Source organism: Tenrec ecaudatus, chromosome 8 (assembly GCF_050624435.1).
Source record: "Tenrec ecaudatus isolate mTenEca1 chromosome 8, mTenEca1.hap1, whole genome shotgun sequence".
Classification (NCBI taxonomy): Eukaryota; Metazoa; Chordata; class Mammalia; order Afrosoricida; family Tenrecidae; genus Tenrec; species Tenrec ecaudatus.
Genome location: NC_134537.1, coordinates 45,535,214 through 45,550,845, shown reverse-complemented (window position 1 = coordinate 45,550,845; position 15,632 = coordinate 45,535,214). Strand labels below are relative to the sequence as shown.

The 15,632-nt window shown below is 43.1% G+C and overlaps 1 pseudogene; it reads right to left on the bottom strand.

The window, feature by feature from the left end:
- Positions 1-564: 564 nt before the first annotated feature.
- Positions 565-1,288, bottom strand: LOC142455381 (large ribosomal subunit protein eL14-like; annotated as a pseudogene).
- Positions 1,289-15,632: the final 14,344 nt, after the last annotated feature.

Here is a 15,632-nt window from a genome sequence, read left to right as displayed (position 1 = left end):
AAAAGCAAAGCAAAGGAATACTTTGAGGAATCAGGTGTGCTGAGCCAAGCCATGTTATTTTCAATTGGCTCATACGCGCACATGAAATTTGGACATTGGATAAAGAAGACTGAACAAGACTCGTGCATTTGAATTCTGGCATTGGTGAAGAGTGGCGAAAGCACCGTGGGCTGCCCACAGAACAGCCAAAAGCCTTGCAAAAAGCACAGCCAGAATGCTCCCTGGAAGGGAACCCGGGAAACATTATTTGATGTACTTTGGACTTGCTCTCAGGAGAGACCAGCCACTGGAAAAGGACTTCATCCTTAGTAAAGTAGGACAGTGAAAACGAGGAAGTCCTTTGCCAAGGTGGATTGCTACTGGGGCTGCAACAATGGGTTCAAATATAACAACGGTGAAGATGCCACAGAGCAGGCAGGGCTTCAGTCTGTGGTATATAGGTTCACTGTGAGTCCGAATTAGCAGCAGCAGCAGCAATCAAGGTAACTTTTTTCCCCCTCTCATTTTCCGTAAAACAAACCAAAACAACCATGAAATGAATAGTGCTTCCGTCCAGCATCTTATTTAAGCCTCAGGGTATCGTTGGGGTTTGTTTGTTTGTTTTTGCCTTTTTGTAAATCTAATAACCTTTGGTGATTTCCTGCCAGTGGCCTTCAGGGCAGGTGTTTTCTGGGCTGGAGCTTTCTGGCTTTTCTGAGCTTTGGGAGGCTCAGCCTGCTACCTGGGAGCCTTCTCGTTTAGAGCGAGCTTTTTCTCTTCTTTCAGGGTGGGGCCTTCCTTGCAGCCCCCTCCTTAGCTGGGACTTTCTTGGCTGCTCCCTGCACAGTTCTTGCTTTTGGGAGGAGAAGCTTTCGGGAGAGCCGCCCTTTGAAGCTTCTGAATTTCACACATATTAGCCTACCGGTTCCTCATTGTCTCTGCCTTCATGACTTTAACAGACCAGCAGTTGTCACCTTGGCTTTCTTCTCGCTGGAGTCAATCTTTTGGGCCCATCTTGTGGCTGCCCATTTTGGATGGATAGCCGCCTTCTGCCAGGCTTCTCGGACATTCTTCTGCTTCCGCCAGGCTCTGTGTGGGAACTGGAGGATGAAGTCAGTGAGCTGTGTGCACTTGCCTTTCCTGAGTGCCAGGGCTATCAACCAAAGAGCTGATCAATCACATCAACAAGCGCCACCAGCTTCCCGGCATGAGGTCCCCAGGAGACGTAGGCCACCTGGCCAACCCCCACGAAGCTCCTGAACACTAGAGCGCAGGAGGTGTTAGCAAGATTGTTTCCAAATGCACTCATGTTTGTAAGATCTGCAATGTGGCCCGAGCGAAGCACCTGGTGTGCGGGGAATACGCCCCTGGCCCGTGTCAGCAGGCAAGCCTGGGGGTAGAGCTGACCAGACCGCCCACCTGCCGCCTCAGCCACCGAAGGTCTCTAGAAGACTGATTTTTAAGCTCCATCCAGATACTAGGTGGATGGCATCAGCAAGCTTCATTTCACACCGCCGTATTTTGTTTTTTAAAGAGGGCTTAGGGAAAGATTAGAAAATTTCAGTACATTAATATAAAGCGTATGGCAGAACCATTCAAACTGCCCAATGACAGGGCATGCTAAAAATGTAAAACTCAGAGCACAGGGTCAACGATGGAGACATGCCATGTTTGTCCAGGCTCTGACTTTTCAAGGAGAAATTTCTTTGTTTCTCTTTCTTTCCATCTCACCGACATTTAAAATGAGTCAAATGTGCAAAATGAAACCTTCTGCTTGTGCTTTAATGATCTAATCTCCAGCCTTTAAAACTAGAGCTTTATTCTCTCACAGGTTAGGATGCCAGAGGTCCAAATTCAAGGTTCCATCCCAAGGGGATGGCTTTCTCTCCATATGAGCTCTGGCGGAAAGGCCGTGGCTTGAATAACTGTCGTACTTCAGTCAATGTACAACTTGAGTCAAGCCATTTTATAAGACTGTATCTCAAGATCCACCCCATACTCATCCTGCTTCGTTAACATTTAGAGCTTATGGTTTGTAACACATTACAAAACAGAGAATAATTTGATCAAATCACAAAATGGAAGAAATCACACAGTTCTGGGAAGCCTGGTCTACCCAACTTGGCACATATTGTGAGAGGCATGCATAATTCAATCCATGGCAGTTTATGAATAAACTGTTGCTAATTTGCTTTCACTTTGGGATAGATTGCTTGCAAAAAAATACTCATAGGAAAGAAAGAAGAGAGTAAGGAGGTTTCTTCCTCCAAGAAGCAATCATAAAAATTTAGATGACGAGATAAAAGGACTAGAGTGGCTGCGTGTGTACACATAGGATAGTGGTTATGTATGCACAGGTTAGCAATTGAGGTCAGCAGTTCAAAACCACCAACTGCTCCACAGGGGAAAGACAAGGCTTTCTACTCCCATGAAGGGCTGCAGTCTCAGAAAACCACAGGTGCAGTTCCACCCTGTCCTGTAGGGTTAGCATGAGTCAGAACTGACTACATGGGAGAGAGTTTAAACTATGTACACATGAGAGTTCCTGGAAAGAGGCTAAAGGAGCTACGTGCATACATAGGAGATAGCTAAACTGAACTCTGAGTGGGAAAAGATAGACAGCAATCGGGTCAATATGCCATGGGGGCTCCTGGGAAATGCTCAGGATACAGTTATTCATTCAGGATAGTTTCCTCTCTTCCAGACCGAGAGGCAGGTCTCTCTTTGTCCCTCACTCAGCCTCTTGGCCTGGGCTCTGTCCTGCTTGGATGCAAAGCTCTTAGAGGGCTGCCGATAAATATCCAAAGGACATGCTCTGTCCACCAAAAGTCCAGCTCCAGCGCAGTGAGTCAGGAAACCTAGCTCTCCTTATTAGGTGCCTAGAGACATCCCACTCCGTGAGCCAGTCTCCTGCCCCAAGGCACATAGCTTCACTTGCTCTGTAACCTGGGAAGTCCACTGCTTTGTCTCATGCTCTGGCTCATGTTGCTGCTCCTTTGCCACTCCACTCCCCTGGTGTCGAAGCTGTGTCCTGGATCCAGGAGATTCCATGTGCAGGCCTCTCGGAGTCCAAAGGATATGCACAACTCATTATTCTGTTCTCTTGCTGGTGGTGAGATTTCCCTGATCCTCTTTCTGAGATGGCTCATTGCACACCCAACAGGATGGTGATGACAATGAACTCTGTTAACAATCACTCCCGGATTAATCATAGCGTCCCATAACCTATTTCCCCCACTTTCGTACCCAGTCCCATCAAGAAAATCAAGGTTGTTTCCGAGGGAGTAAACAAAGACTACGGCTACAAAGCCATATTAAATAAGTCACTTCATTGCAAAAAAGTTTGTAGAAAAACCTCATTTATCTTGTAATTCTATTTTCCATGGACTTTTTGAAGCCCCCTTATAGATATGAGATGATGGTAAACTTGCTTTCTGGATGCTTCTGGCATTAGGTACTTGGCAAGCAGAATAATCACTGTCCTCTCCCTAAGACATCCATGTCCTAATCCTCAAAACCGGTGGATGTGTTATCTTCCGTGACAAAGGAGACTTTGCAAATATAATTAAGTGTGTTGGATTTGGGGTTGATGAAATTAAACTGGATTATTTGAGTAGGCCCAACCTAATTGCATGAATGGATTAGGACAGAGAGAGAGAGAGAGAGAGAGAGAGAGAGAGAGAGAGAGAGAGAGAGAGAGAGAGAGAGAGAGAGAGAGAGAAAGAAGAAGAAGAAGGAGGAGGAGGAGGAGGAGGAGGAAGCTGCAGCCGAGAGCCTTAACCCACCATTGCTGCCATTGAAGACAAGGATGGGCCAAGGAATGCCAGCGACCTTGAGAACCTGGGGCTCCCCCGCAGGCAGCAGGGAGCTAGGCACTCCTTACAATAATCAAGGAGTCAGAATGGCAGCATCTGGCAAAGGACAGAGCTTAGAAAGGAAGACTAGAAGTAGGAAATACAAGGGAGAAGTGGGGTCACAAAATGAACACGAATAGTTGAATGGAAAACAGTTTGCTTTGTAATCCTTCACCCAATTCACGACAAAAAGTTGAAAGAAAACAGTGCTCTCGGTTCCATAATTGCAAGGAACTGGATTCTGCCAACATACAGACACGAAGCAGTGATGATCCACCCACTGGGACATAAATTCACTAATAACCGATAGGGACTTTCACCAAATTGGGGCTCCTCCTCATATTACTCCTTTCTCCGATAAGGTAGCCCTCAAGCTAACTTGGCATCAAAATTCCTTTTCACTGTCTATGCACTAATGCCTCCGCCTGCATGCTTATCCTGTTTAGGTTGTTAGCGTGGGTAAAAGGGAAATGCCACGGTTATTCTCCTTTTGCTTTGCTTTGCCAAATAGGGAAGATAAGACGTGAGAATTTGAAAACTGGAATTGCTTTCTGTTCTGATCAGAAGCCATGCTGTAAGTTCACCCACTGGGGAGAAAGACTAAAATAGCATCTCTTCTGAAATTTTACTTCTTCATTTGGGTCTTGTGTGATTGAATTATGTGGGCAAAAGTGCCCCAACAACCAAAAACTTTAACACTTGCCTCATTGGAACAAACTTTCAAGAGGGCAAGTGTCTTTTCCATAAAAACTGAAAGTGGATGATTTCATCAAAGTGCCCTTCAAAGTGCTACTTCTGGAGAACAAAAGTGCAAGATGTGGTTTTTATTGTCTGCTTTCCTTTTACAATAGACTTGTTTTCATGACAATGATTTTGCTTCGGGCATGAAAGCCTGCTGAATCACCATTACTTGTTATAGGTATGAAAGAATAACTAGACCGGTAGCGACATCTGATATAATGTACTTAGCTTATAAGACCAAAAGGCCAATCCATTGCCATCAAATCAATTCCAACTCATGACATCGCCAGGTGTCACAGAGGAGAGTTGCTCCGGGGAGTTTTCTCGGCTAATGGGAGTAGACCATCGGGCCTTTACCCCATGGCATGGTTAGGTGGGCTTAAGATGCTAACCTTTAGATTAATAGTGGAATGTAAATGGTTGGTGCCAGCTAGGAAGCTGTAAACAGCTGCAAGCAACGTTAAGTTTTAAAAAGAACTTACACAGAAATAAAGGGCAGAGGTTGTACACTGGTACATATGAGGGCTGGAGGCACAGGGAATCCAGGGTGGATGATACCTTCAGGACCAAGGGTGTGAGGGGAGATGCTGGGAGAGTGGAGGGCGAGTAGGTTGGAAAGGGGGAACTGATTACAAGGACCCACATGTGACCTCCTTCCTGGGAGAGGGACAGCAGGGAAGGGGTGGGGAGGGAGACTCCGGATAGGGCAAGATATGACAAAATAAGGATGTATAAATTACCAAGGGCACATGAGGGAGGGGGGAGTGGGGAGGGAGGGGAAAAAAAAGAGGACCTGATACAAAGGGCTTAAGTGGAGAGCAAATGCTTTGAGAATGATTGGGGCAGGGAATGTATGGATGTGCTTTATACAATTGATGTATGTATATGTATGGATTGTGATAAGAGTTGTATGAGCCCCTAATAAAATGTTAAAAAAATAAAAAAAAGAAAGAAAGCCTAGCTAGATATACAAAATATCAATGAGAAATATGGTAGCTCAAGGAATGGATGTTGCTTAATTTAAGAAGAAGCCTTAGGGGGACAAGAGGGCTATCGTACAATATCTGAAGAGCTGCCACAAGATACAAAGATCGTGCTTAACCTGTGTAAAAGTAAAGGGTTTATCAGCAAATGATAATTTTAAGAGCTACTACAGGAAGAAAGAGTTTTCTAACAATGAAAGCTCTTTTAACATTATAGAGAAGAAATATGATGTTTGCTTCCACCAATAAAAATTAGCAGTTAAGGGAATCTTTCCCCTGCCATAAACAACAAGAAATCAGGAAAAATATATTAAATAATTCTTTTTAGACCTTGGACAATCAATGGCAGATGACTGTGACCACCGAGAGATAAGAAAGAGTGAACTGAGCCCGATGGTGTCTGTGGTTAGTTTATAGGCTGGTCTGCAGAGAGGGGGATCCCTAATACTACAGAAAAAGATATCATTTGGGAATTATAAACATTCTATGTGAACGTAAATGCCAAAATCCTTAACAAAATTAACAATGTAGAGCTAGCAATTTCTTAAAAATATGTGCTTCATGATCAACTGGAGTTTAACCTAGAAGTGTAAGGTAGGTTCAACATTCAAAAATTAAGCAATAAAACCCACCACATTAACAGACTTAAATAGAAGAGCCATGAGATCATTCCCATGATTACGGAGAAAGTATTTGTAAAAGTACCTGACACCCTCTGATAACTTTACAAAAAGAAAAGAAAAAAACTCTCAGAAAACTAGGACTTTAAGAGCACTTCCTCAACTTGATAAAGAGCATACAAAAGTGTTATAGTTAAGGTTGTATTTAATAATACAAGACTGAATGTTTTCCCATTAAGAGCACCAGCAAGCAAAAATGTCTACTCTCACAAAAATGTACTAAGCAACCTAACCAGTGCAAAAGAGCTAGAAAAGGAAATAAAAAGCACACACATTGTAAAAAAAGATGTTAACCTGCTTATTTTTACAAATGGCAAGATTGTGCTTGTAGAAAAATCTAAGGAATCTATTAAAAGCTACTAGTTACATATTAGTGTACCAAAGTCTCCATACAAGATCAATATAAAATGAAAATCAACTGTCTTTCTGCAGACCCATATACATAATTACTAGTTATTGAAATGCAAAACTTGGAAACAAAGAAGAAGTATCAGCAGTTGGAAAATATGGCTGATCACATAGTAGAATATTGCAAGACCAATGGTATATTCATTGCAAATTCCTATTTGTCAACAGCATAAACAGAGACTATATACATGAGCACTATGAAATAGAACACACAAGAGTCAAATACACTATAACTGGGGAAAGAAACAAGAAAAAAGTCAATATCCATCAGAACAAGGGCAGACACATACTACAGATGGGAACATTAATTTAATTGCTTGTATGTAAGTTCAAGTTAAAGCTGAAGAAAATTAAGACAAGTCCATGAAAGTCAAAATATGATCTGGGCATATTCTACTTAAATTTAGAGACAATCTCAAGAACAAATTTGATGTACTGTACACTAATAACCAAAGACTAGACAAATCGTGGATTGGTATCAAGTATCTCATGCATGAAAAGTCATTAAAATGACAAAAAGGAAGAAAAAAACCCCAACAAAGTGGATGTCAACTGGGCCTCTGAAGCTTGCTCTTGAGTGAAGAATAGCTCAAAGGAAAGGAAGAAGTGGTGAATTTAAAAACTAAACACAAGGGTGACCCAAGAAGACAAAGTAAACTATAACGACATGTGCAAAGACCTGAACTTAGAAAATCACAAGCGAAGAACACACTCAACATATTAAACTAACTGGAAGAACTGAAGTAAAAAAATTCAATTCTCCTGTTGTAATATTAAAGGAATCTATGGGCAAACTATAAAGTGATACAGGAAAGCATCAAAAGAAAATAGAACAGATGCACAGTCACTGTATCAAAAATAACTGGTCAATGTTCAACCACTGCAGGAAGTAGTATATGATTAAGAACCAATGGTTTTGAAGGAAGACGTCCAAGCTGCACTGAAGGCATTCGCTAAAAATATGACTCCAGGAATTGACAGCATGCCAATTAAAATGCTTCAACAAATGGTTGTAACACTGGAGATGATCACTCATCTATGGCAAGAAATTCGGAAGACAGCTACCTGGCCAACCAACTGCAAGAGGTCTATAGTTGTGCCCATTCCAAAGAAATGTGATCCAATAGAATGTGGAGGTTACTGAACCATATTGATATCACATACAAGTAAAATTTTGCTGAAGGTAATTCAAAAGTGCTTATAGCAGTACATCAACAGGAAACTTTCAGAAATGCAAGCCAGATTTAGAAGAGAGCATGGCATGTGAGATCTCACTGCTGAATTCAGAGGGATCTTGGCTGAGAGCAAAGAATGCCAGAAAGATGTTCACTACATTAACTATACTTATAGTCATTCAATCATGTTGATCATAAAAAATTATGAATAACATTGCAAGGAATTGATATCAGTTGTGCTCATGATTAGCCTGGACACAGACCAAGGGACAGTCATTAGACTAGAACAAGGTAATACTGCATAGTTTAAGATCGGAAAAAGTGTCAGACTTGGATCCCTTCACCAGTGCTTTCACCCATCTGTATGCTGCCCACAGAAGACAGGAAACTAACCTACATGAAGAAGACGGTGGCATCAGGATTGGCGGTAGACTCGGTAACAATCTGCCATACGCAGAGGACACAACCTTGCTGGCTAGAAGCTGAGAGGATTTGAAATGATCATCAATGACGATCAAAAACTTTAATTTTCAATATGAACTACACCACAACATAAAGGAAATACAAAACAGACCAATAAGCAACATCACAGTAAAAAGGAAAATATATGAAATTGTCAAGGATTTCAATTTATCTCAATTCACAGTCAAAGCTGATGGAAGCAGCAGCCAGGAGATCTAATGACCTGTTGCATTGCCCAAATCCACTGCAAAAGATCTCTTTAATGTGTGAAAAAGCAAAGATGTGTGTCACTTTGAAGACTAAGGTATGCCTTGTTTAAGTCTTTGCATTTTCAATCACTTCATATGCATGTGAAAGCTGAAAAGCAAAGAAGAGTGGATGCGTTGAATGTTGGTGTTGGTGAAAAATAATAAATTCTCATATACCATGGAAGGCCAGAAGAACAAACACGGTTTTCTTGGAAAAGGCCCAGCCATAGTAGTCCCGAGAAGGGAAGATGACAAGACTTTGATCCATGTACTGTGCTCACGTCATCAAGAGGAAGTAGGCTCTAGAAAAGTGCGTTATTCTTGGTAGAGAGTCAGCAGAAAAGAGGAAGATCTCCAACGAAAGGGACCCACACAGTGACTGCACCAATGGGCTCCAACCCGTGACAGCCACTATTGTGAGGATTGCGCACGACTGGGCCATGTTGTATCTGTTGTGCTGACTCACTGGTACCTAACGACAGCAGCAACCATAGCAACCTGGGGTGGAAGGAAGGAGCAAAGCAGAGTTTTTGCTTAAGGGATAGATACTGAGTTTATGTTAATGGTAATGGAATTATTTCCAAAAGGATACTGGAAATGGTTACACATCACAAAGAACCCACTTGATGTCACTGAATTGCATATGCAAAAATTGTTGAGGTAAATGTTTGGTTGTGTCTTTATCGCTGTAATCAAAACAATGAAAAGTACGTAGGAATTAATAGAAAATTAAAATATAAATAGAATTACAGCAAGATACTACTACATGCCCTGATTGACTACGATTTAAAAGATGGGTAATATCAAGGGCTGTCGAGGATGTGAAACAACTGGAACTCTTAGTGCCATGCAGTCCAGCAGTCCAAGGCGGGGGGGGGACCCCATGAAAACAAACACTAATATGCAAATGCGCATAGCTTTCATCGTGATATCCCCAAACTGGAAGCCTAAATTTCCATTAACTGGCAAATGGATTTAACTATGTGGTGACACTCTCAAACAATTAAATATTAATGAGCAGTAGAAAACAATGAGCTCCTGCTAACATGGAGCAGCCTGTGTGACTTTCCCAAAGACTCATGCTAAGTGAAAGAAATCAGATACAAACAAAGACTATGCATTTTATGATTTATATGAAAACTTGGAATAAAGCAAAGCTATTTTTACATTAAACAGATCAGTGGCTACAGGGAAATACAAGAAAACATTGAATGAAAAGGGTCAGAAAAGAATTTGGGGAGTGATTTAAATGTTCCATGTCTCAATTTTGGTGGTGACATGGCTGTATACATTGGTTTAACTTATCAAACCTATACTGAAAATGAGTGGATTTGATAGTACACTGATTACACCTCAATACAGCTGAATACATATACACTGAAGGGACTTTGAAATGTTCATGAAAGACAGAATTAAAAGATAATGGAATATCTTTTATATGCACGTACCGACGCACACCAGCATGAGTCACTAGCCAGCCAATGGCAGTTATGGAGACCCCTGTGTGTTGGAGTACTACTGTGTTCCACAGGGTTTTCAGTGATGCCTATTTTGGAAGTAGATTGCCAGGCCTTTCTGCCAAGGCCACTGGGTAGACTCAGACCTCCAACCTTTTGTTAGTAGCCAAGTATACTCACCGTTGGCATTACCCACAGTTCCCAACCTTATATACACACAGACACATCCACAATTAATTACAAAGGAGCTTCAAAAAGTTCCGGGAAAAATCCCATTGTCTTTCAACTCCATTTCCCCCAAACTTTTTGCATCCCTCTTGTGAACTGGTACACACACACACACACACACACACACACACACATACACACACGTGCGTGCACGTGCGCACACACACACATGCACACTGCCAATTATAGGAAATGTTCAAGAAGACACCAGTATAAAAAACTGATTCACAAAACCATCAAGATTATGTTGAGAATCTTCCGGCAGCCTCTGGATTCCCACATGGTTAAAAAGGCTCTGAGAGGGACAGTAGCCCTTTCCAGTCACTCTAAAGACAATGACACCCGTTGGCCCAGCCTAAGCAACATTGTGCTGCACTTGGTAGCTGGACAGCCCATTTAGACACTGGCAGCGACAAGATTTCCTTTCCCTCCTCCTTCTAAATCGTGCTTTCAGAAAAGAATCAGAGCTCTTTTTCTAGTTCCTGAGTGGCTGTGAAAACTGACCGTATTTTTCTTCCTAGTGGTATTTTCACTAAAGCCAAGCATACAAGTTTAAGTGTAAAACATATTGCTAGGATGACAACTTAAGCCCCAGTAATTACAAGAACATTTATTTACTTTTGGGATACAAGGATTTTCTTCCAAGTCCCCCTAAAATTGTGTCATTTAAGAACCCCCTGTTCCACATGGAAGGGGGATCGACAAGTTCTCTCTAGTACTCAGACTTCGACACTGCTCAGACTTTCCTCTTTTCGTATTTCTGGACAATCCATCTTCTGACATTGTGGAAAATCTCTTGCAGAAACCATTCACATGGAGAAGAAAGCGAATGAGAAGTTCAAGCAAAGGTGAGTCCTGACCCCACAACGTTGTCCAAAGAGCTATGATCCCCAAAGCTTCGAGAACACTGAGTCTCAACCTTCCTCACGCCGCGACCCTTTCATACAGTTCCTCGTGTTGTGGTGAGCCCCCAACCATAAAATCATTTTTGTTGATATTTCATAACTGCAATTTTGCTACTGTTATGAATCAGATGACCCCTGTGAAAGGGTCATTTGACCTCCAAAGGGGTCTCGACCCACAGGTTGAGGATCACTGTTCTATAACTTGGGTAGGCTTGAGCCTGAGGCATGTTGAGACCTCAGTAGCCATGAACTAATGCAAAACAAGAGGGATGTGAGGGTAGATAGAACCGGGATGGAAAGGACCTACCTGCCTATAAATGGATGTTGGATGCTTAAGTCCAAGAGACAGAGCAAAATCAGTTACTGTCAAGTGAAAATTGGATCTGATGTGGTGAGTTCACCTAACCTGAACTCAAGGTTCCTGAAAGATATTTGCTCTGTTTATGGTGCATCGTAGTGTGTTTTATTAATCAAAGCAACAGCAGTGCCAAGCCTGGATGCGTGGACATCCTCGTTCATACAATGAGGGGCTTCGAAAGGTTTGAGGGCTACGGGGAATGGAAAGATCATGGGACTCTCCCGTGCGCTTTTGGAAGCCCCCTCCTCGTATACATGAGGATGGCTCCCTATCTATGTGTAATGTATGGGAGAAGGGTTATAGCATGTTCTCTCCCACCTCTGTGTCCACGTCTGCCGGGTCTTTTGATTGGACTGTTCCCAACCACTTCTTCACCTAGTTCATTTCTACTTTTTTCTGCAAATCTTCGCTGCAGCAGCACTTTCTAAAACATTATTCTCAAACTAGTTTATAGCCCTCTGTTATCACGACATGTGTATCCCTGTAAGTACACACTACTCACCACGTCATGTATCTATGCACGCAGCTGGGTTGTTCTTTTTGTTTTGTTTTATGTGAGTCCGTTAGACTCCCTAAACAGCTGTGGTGCTTGGGGGGCTGCTGAGTCGGTTCTGACACATAACGAACCTATGTACAAACGAACTCCACTTGGACCTGGGCCATCCTCACAAGCGTTCTTATGGCTGAGCTCATTGTTGCAGCCACCATGCCAGTCCGTCTTGTTGAGGGCCTTCCTCTTCTTCCGTTGCCCATCCTCTTCGCCAATTACGATGTCTTTCTCCAGAGAATGGTCGCTCCTGAAAGCAGGACCATGTCAGTTAAGCCATGACTGTTCTGTCAACACCCACCACAGTGCCTGACACAGGATCGGTGCTCCACCGATATGTGATGCATGCGTGCATAAAGGTTTCAGGTGATCATTGCTTTCACAACATGACGCACGTAGATGTTCTGCACCCCACCCCCTCTGAGGAATTGGGCTCACAAGCTCTGACCACGTGGTCACAAGGTCAGTGAGACCTTCATCCAGAAGTCTGAATACCGAAACTAAGTAGTAGTTCAAGGACACAGACAGCCCAACACTCATCAGTACACACCAGCCACTGTGACTCTAGCTTTCCAGGTGTCCAGGATGGTAAGCTGAGATCTTGGCTGCCCTGTCAGACGCCATTCTTGAAGGGTTGAGAACAGTCTGCAGAGGGACTCAGCAGGGAGCAGAGACAGAGGAAGGGACAGACAGAATAAAGAGCAGCTGTTGAAGCAAGTATTGAACACAGTATAGACTATGAGTCCTTCCTCCGGTGCCCCCCCCCTCTGTCTTCAACATTTTCTTGCCCCAACTGCTGATGCAATGATAAATATTCTGCCATATCACTGACATTTAGAAGTAGAAAGTGGCATGGTCTTGAAATCGTACCTAATCAATTATTTTTCATTATTTTTTCTAGAGACGAAGACCACACGATGGAAAAGTCTGATGATGGCACCTAGTGTGATGTTACCGCTTGAAGACAACTTCTTCAGAAGATAAAAGTGTTACACATTTTTAGTCAAGAGAATCTGCATATCATACCCTTTCTTCTATATGTATCTAGCCAATCTCTGTTATCTTTCTAAACCTGCCCAGAAAAGTCTTCTTTTCATGCCAGCTCCATTCTCAATGCCAAGAGCTAATAACTGTTTCTTTTCATCTCAGCACATACTTGTGAGCTAAACCCCCTGGAATGGTGGTTCCTAGTCCAGAAATAAAGCTTAGGACCAATGCGTCCTGTTGCAAAGCTAACTGTTTGTCTTGGTTTTAGAAACAATGCTTTTTATGAAGCACTCCAAGTCCCTGGAATCCTGACTTCCACTGGGCCTGGATTTTCAGGTGGGGCCTCCTCTGCTCTCCCTGGGACTGAACAGCAACCTGTGCAGTCTGGATGGACGTTATGTATTTTATGGCTTTGAGGTTTTAATATTAATATGTATAGATACAAAGAAACCCGCTGGATGATAATGCAATCACTATGCCCTGGAGAAAAGTCTACCTGCTTAGGAGGGCTCACTCCATTGTTAGTGAGCAAAAGGTGCTGGCAGCAATGAACAGACCAACTCACATCTGGGAAACTTAAAGCGACAAAGATAGAAACAACTCTAGATCCAGGGACCTGTTCCATGTGGACTGATGCTAAGAGTGAGGGGGATCCCCACGCCAAAGAAGGTACTAAAAACCATTGCCAAGAGTGGTGAATCCTACAGGAAAGCAGTGCGCACTCTCAGCCCGGTTTCTCTTCTCAATAAAAAAATGGCTGAGACAATGATTCGGGGCAAGGGTGCAAGAGTCAATAGAGCGAACGCAATACTCAAAAGAGAAGGAGAGAAAAAACAAAGATTTTAACCAACAAATATGCTCGAGAAGTCTTGTACCAACCAACAGATGAGCAGTCTGACCCACCTGGGGTTAGGACAGTCAGCAGTTTCCCTGAGCATGGGTGAGAGAGCTGCATGGCACCCGGGTCCCTGTGGTGTTTGATGTGACTGGCAGCACAGCGGGGGAAGAGAGAGCTATGGTCTGGAGAATAGGAGAGACAGAGGGAGGCTTAGCTCAGGAGTCTTTCAAATAACAGTAGAGAGAAAGCTAGAAGGTGGACGTGAAGAGCCAGGGTCAAAATCACCCAGAGGTGGCCTTATCTTGGATATCCTAAGGAGAACTAGATTGACCTAGTGTCCAGCTAGTGAATTCTCTTTCTTTTCTCTTTCTAAATCGTTTTATTAGGGGCTCATACAACTCTTATCACAATCCATACACACATCAATTGTGTAAAGCACATTTATACATTCATTGCCCTCATCGTTCTCAAAACATTTGCTCTCCACTTAAGCCCCTGGTATCAGCTCCTCATTTTCCCCTCCCTCCCCACTCGCCCCTCCCTCATGAATCCTTGATAATTTATAAATTATTATTTTATCACATCTTGCCCTGCCTGATGTCTCCCTTCACCCACTTTTCTGTTGTCCGTCCCCCAGAGAGGAGGTCACATGTAGATCCTTGTAATCGGTTTACCCTTTCCAACCCACTCTCCCTTGAGCTAGTGAATTTGTCTTCTCAATGAAACAATAGTAAAACTGGATATAGGAGATAGACAGAATCGTCCCATAGAAATGAGTTAGGAAGCCCTGACCTATGACCCTGTACATTTCAGGAAAACAACAACAAAGCCTCACTTCCACCAAATAGATTCTTACTCATAGGGTTGTTAACTCAATGGCAGTGAGTTCCCCACCACCACCACCCCGCCACCCACCTCTGGAAAAAACACTCTCACGAGTGTTTCCCTGCTTGCCTGGAGCTCCACTTGGCTCAGTCTAAATTGATGCTGTCACATTCATTAGATGCCTCCTTAAAAGCAGGGCTCCCTAACTCACTTCTATGGGGCTATTCGATTTCCTCCACCCAGTACATTCCAGAAGGCCTCCAGAAGCTGAAGCTTGGTGTTTTCCAGGGGAATGGGCCCAGTGGGAAACATTGTAGATGTGGCAGGCCCATAAATACGAGGAAGGAAAAGGAGGAGGCGGCATGAAGGAGGAGTTCTAAAGGAGACCTCAACCCACCTCTCTGGGAGAGAGACATGAACTGAGTTCTCCTTCCCTCCCAAGGCCCCAGATTAGGGTCACCTCAAACTTTACCAGATTCCCTCAGAGCTGAGGATAGATGGAATTAATCATCCTACTGACAGGTGAAGAAGGAAGCACTTTGGGCAGAGAAATTGGTCTAGAAGGAAAAAAAAATGGCCCAGCCATAGATATTGGGTACCTCCCTTTGCACAGTGCAGTTACAAACCTAAATCATGATGTTAAAGTTAGAAACAAGGAGATCATGGGCTTGGGCCTTGAATTCCTCCAACTATCCAAGGCCTAGATACAAAAGATTTCTCTTCCAGGAAGCCTGCATGTTCCCCCTAATGGAAATGATCATTCCCTTTTACATCTTCCAAAATTATATAAAAAAGGGAAACCCCATGAAATAAAGAAATTGTTCTTTTTAGTTCTATCTAAAGGACGCTAGCCTATGGAATCGAATCTGACTCATGGTGAACCCATGTGTGTCCAAAGAGAACTGTTGGTTTTAGGGAGTTTTAGGAGGCTGTTTTTTCCCCAGTAGTTCGCCAGGC